The sequence below is a fragment of the Acanthaster planci genome, linkage group LG07 (assembly GCF_054643075.1).
Source record: "Acanthaster planci isolate LZ-2023a linkage group LG07, COTS_SCS, whole genome shotgun sequence".
NCBI lineage: Eukaryota > Metazoa > Echinodermata > Asteroidea > Valvatida > Acanthasteridae > Acanthaster > Acanthaster planci.
The window spans coordinates 234053-239071 of NC_141783.1; the positions used below are offsets into that span (position 1 = coordinate 234053).

The 5019-nt window shown below is 38.6% G+C and overlaps 1 long non-coding RNA gene across 1 annotated transcript; it reads right to left on the reverse strand.

Moving 5' to 3' along the window:
* Positions 1-1340: 1340 nt before the first annotated feature.
* On the reverse strand, positions 1341-4585 carry LOC147798490 (uncharacterized). Its single transcript, XR_015426068.1, has 2 exons — positions 4166-4585; positions 1341-3107 (listed from the first exon to the last, which is right to left on the reverse strand). It is a non-coding gene; the product is annotated as an uncharacterized LOC147798490 (long non-coding RNA).
* Between the last annotated feature and the right edge of the window lie 434 nt (positions 4586-5019).

The window sequence follows — 5019 nt, forward strand, 5'->3', positions numbered from 1 at the left end:
GAGGATTAGTAGAGTGTGCACGAAGGGAGAACTGCACAAAAATAACAAGCAGTGAGACATGAACTCTTGCCTTCTTCGATGGGTATTTCCCTAACAATAACAAATTTGGATCTGAAACTTCGACTAATGGATAGAGGAATAAGTACTATTTCAGATGCCGCCATGAATGACACATTTGGACAAATTTCTGAACTGTTATGCTCGAATATAATGGAGCCATTCTCTGCCCAGGAAGAGGCAATAGTCCGGCCAGTGGACGCAAGGGGGGGCATGCTCCTGCCACACGGAATTTTGTTCACTAAAAATACTTCGTAGGTGTGTGAGAAAGAGAGTAATGAGTATATCAGCGCCAATACCCTAGGAAACCAACACCACGACATAAAAACAAGGACGTCACGACCGTCACGCTTCTGAAAGTTCTTCTTCCCCAAAATCATGCTGAATAAGCCCGAAACTGTATTCAGTTTGGACCCCTCCCCCAACGCCAAAGCTGGATTTGCTGCTGGGAAGACCAGTAATGTGTGAACAAAGGACAAATTGCAAAAACACAGGAAGCACTAGCTCAGACAAGAACTCTTGCCTTGTTCAGCTTATTATGAAAATGAAACTTACGTCAATGGATAGAGGAACATGTGTCCTTTGGTTGTTATCATGTTTACCACATTTCATGCATTTTTAAACTTTTTAGGCTAAAATAGTGGGGTCACACTGTGGGCTGAAGTGTCTCGGTAAGGTGTGAGCAAAGAGCAGTGGGACAACTCTAGCCTTCTTTCGCAGGTATTTCCAAAGCTTCAGCTTAAACATGGACAGGAAAATTACATCTGTGGACAGAGAAATATTTACCGTCTCCGAAAATATCAAGATCAGCCCATTTTGACCGTTTCAGAATATTTACTGTAAACTCGGCTATAGAGACATGCAGCGGCAGACGCAGACCGACTACCGTGTGGACAAAGCGAAAACGAACGAAATAGGAAGCATGTCTAAGGAAAACTCTGACCCCCATTTCTGTTCTGTTGCAAAATGTCATGAAATTTTCTTTTTGGATAACAAACATAAAACCTTTCCAAAGACTCCAGGATCAGCCCATCTCTTGACAATTTAATATCGGATATAAAGACAACGGGGCGGGCATTTGACGTGTGTAGCATGCAAAACCCCCAAAAATACGAGGCCTTTTTGTTTAATGTTTCCAAATATCGAAATAAAATGATCTCCAGTGGATAGTGAAATGTGCATTCTTGTCCAGTCACGCCAACCTCGAACATTCGGACCATTTGTCAACTAACTTAACCTCCGAGATAAAAACTCTTCCACCAAAAGAGACCAACTAACGTGTGTACAATGAGGGAAACAATTTCATTTATTCGGCATTTTTCATGAAAAAGAACAGAACAACATTAAACAAAACACATGACATATAATACACTGAAATCACAAACACAAACATTACCAATGCCCGGAGAGGAAACAGTTCATCCAATAACTGTCACCCGTAAGACTTTCATTTCTGAAGTTCCAGGTTTTACATAAACGTGCACACATATACAAAATAAAGTCACAGCACAACGAAAATATGATTCAAGAAATGGCAAATAAATGAATCGAAAAGAAAAAGTACATTCAGTTGGCAAAAATCAGATAAATATGACATACAAATACATTAAAATAACAAAATTAAATTAATTACAGAAACAAATCAATCAATCAACAAGTAACTCAAAACAATGAAAGAAATTTATTGTGTAAAAACCGAAAAAAAGAAAGACACCATGAAATAACAAAATACAGTTGAATACCGACAAAAGCAAAACCATTGACACATCTGGCCCACATGGCAAATCCTAGGTATTCAAATCCCCCCATTTTGTGCTTCCTTGCACCAAACAACACAGTGCCCCTCCCACAACTTGCCAGTCCCAACGACCTTATTACAAGGGTACTCCACTGCAAATTCAATCAGTACTCTGTCAAGTTTCATATACTTTCAAATTCAAGGGGGTACTTGGTAAGTTGATCCGGTATGGAAGGGTTATTTAAACCACTTCAGTTCTCAAACGTTCAGGTACATGTAGTTCATTTCAAGAGCATGTAATTGGCAAAATGATGAAGTTTTTAAATTCGTGCCCTAAGGTTTGTCCAGCCTGATCGTTTCAATATACCACCTGTTCACTAAGACTATTTCACGGTCAAAAGCTCTATGAAGACCTCTAAACAAAAATGTAAGCAAAAGATGGACGCTTTTAGATTCACGCAAAGACAAATTCAATGTACATATGCAACCAATCCATGTAATCCATTTTAAATCTTCTTCACTAGAGAATTATTCTGGTTGCTCAACATGAATTTTGTTCTAACTTGTCAATATATAAGGTTTCTGTTGTGAAGGTACCAGATAGGCTACTTGTATTCCAGAAAAGTCAACACCAGAGACTTGCAAGATGAAAGCAAAACATAATAAGTCTGTTTGATTTGGTAGTGACATAACAAGATTTTCCCGAGAAATTTTGTACTCATTATCAGCTTCAAACTACATGTTAACTAAGGTACAATTCAGGTCCACTATTTTCTTTAACCATCCTATATGCAAACCTTTGGTTTCCTTAGTAATGTACTGAGATGCATTTTATTAGCATGACAACATCTTTGGAAGCCATGAATACCTTGAAGGTCATCAAACTGACATTATGTTGGCCTATACACAAGAGCATTGTTACCAAATAAAGTGCTAGCTGACACGATGTGATAAGGAAAGTCGTCGGTATACATAAGAACTGGATTGGGCTAAAGACACTTCCTTGAGGTACACCAGATGGTATAGAAAAGCCATGCAAAATAGGAACCTTTTCAACAAAACCTTTTGCTGCCACCACAAGACAAACGGTCACTGCAACAGTTGCAAATTACCAGTTCTGTTTTGTTGAGGAAATCAAAATCGTGCTGTTGTTACTTTTATTGCCCCTAAAAATGGTCAGTGTACTTTTACAACAGATATTGCACCCAGAATTTGCTCATGCTATTCCAGGACAGACAAGATAAGAAAACGATGAGAGAGGTTGAGCATGTCACAGCATGGAGCATATCACTGTTCAACCAGCAGCAGAAGACTAACAAGTAGAACAGATAGGCACAATGTTAGAGTCCAAATCTTGGCCGTAATTGTGGTAGTTCAGGCGTAAAAAAGTCTCAAACAAATTTTTAATTAGGATAACATGATTTAAGAGATGGCATGAGACAGATGACAAGTGACAGAAAGACAAAATTATCAACAAGCCAATAAAATCACTTCAAAAGGAGGGCACAGAGGACTTAATAAGTAAAACTGTATACTTTTTTAAATGAGTAAATTCACAAGACTAAAAAGGAGTAAGAAAACTTTTTTTAGAGTATGGCCTTCATTTTGCGGATCATTTTCTTACGCTTGGAAATATGGAAATGAAACATTCTCCAAAGTACAAGAGATGATACCCATCACAATTAGCCTAGGTCAGAATTTTCAACCATTTGGAGACTATTCAACCTCATATATAGAGACCAAATTTAGAACTGAAACAGATCGACTAACATGTACAAGAAGGAGAAGATTACTAGCAACCACAACAACTGACCCAAGCTTTTCCCTTCATTTTTGTCTAGTTCTTTTACATTTACATTAAATTGGGAATATCAGAATGAAACATTCTTCAGTGGAGATGTACAACAAAATGAAAACAAAATCAGTTGATTTTCACCAACCCTACCGTCAAAGACAAATGCTTAATTAGGATTAGGCCTTATATAGAGCCAACTTTGCTGCAAAACCATCCAATTACAAGACCAACTTACAAATGGGAAACCAGGAAGCATAACTGCCCTAAGTATTCACCTTCATTAGACAAGACTTGAAGCTTTACATGGTGGGGACTAAAAACAGGGCTTGTGGTTACATCATGTGGATGGATCTCCCTTGGAAGAGGTATGGTTCCGATAGGAACCGTAGAGTGTGTACTTGACGTTTCAACCAGCATGCTCTCGTCATCCTCAAGAGTGGAGCCTGATAAGCCATGCTCCAGATTTTACCTCGCAACCGTACATGTATACAAAATTACGTACAGCTCCTTTTTCCAAATCTGGAACATGCCTTTCATTATTAGGCTAAATTCAGAACATGATATAAAGTGCTTACCAAGCAGGTTGTGTTGTCAGTAATGCACCAGTTGCCTGTGATGTGTTAAAATCCAGAAAACTGTCTCCCAAGGGTCTGGCCTTGTCTCTTCATCAATGCTACAACTAACAGAGCAAAGAAACTATGTTTCTATCACAGCCTGTGTGACTACTCACTGAGGAGCCACCAAAACAATTTAGGCAACATTGAAAACAGAGTCAAGTCAACAAAGATCAGGGCCGAATAACATACAACTAGACATCACTGGGATGCCTTAATACGAAACTGTCATTTTCGTATTAGCCTCTGTTTCAACTTTCTTCAATTGTTGGTTGGTCAGCAAACACAACTCCTGAAAAGTCATATTTCTCAAGCCTGGAAGCAGCCATTTTATAATTGACACCCCTCAACTTTCTTGGGCTCATTTAGCAGCCCCAGAAAGTAAAAATATAGTTCTTAATTAAGGCAGTCCCAAATCCCCGATTACAATATGATTTTTCATACACCTGAGGGGTTTGGCCAAACACTCTCTGATATTTCACGTTTTACCTGCCATTCCCAATTGCTATACAAGGAATCATAGTTTGTGCAGAAACCATTCCCAAATTTAACATTGGTATTAAATGATGGCTCCCCATACACAGGTATGTTAACCAGATTTAGGTGCAAATTACATTTATCCATCAAGAAAGATCTCCGTCCCTGCCAACTTTTGTAAAGAGAAGAGACCTGTAACATAATGACATCATGCTCAGTTTACATGTGCAGCTAGCAGCGTTTCCTAAGGCAGTGAGGTGAAGCAATATTGTCCAAGTAGAAAATAATAGCTTGACATCATTATGTTTCAGGTCCATATATCAGGCATTACAAAAAGT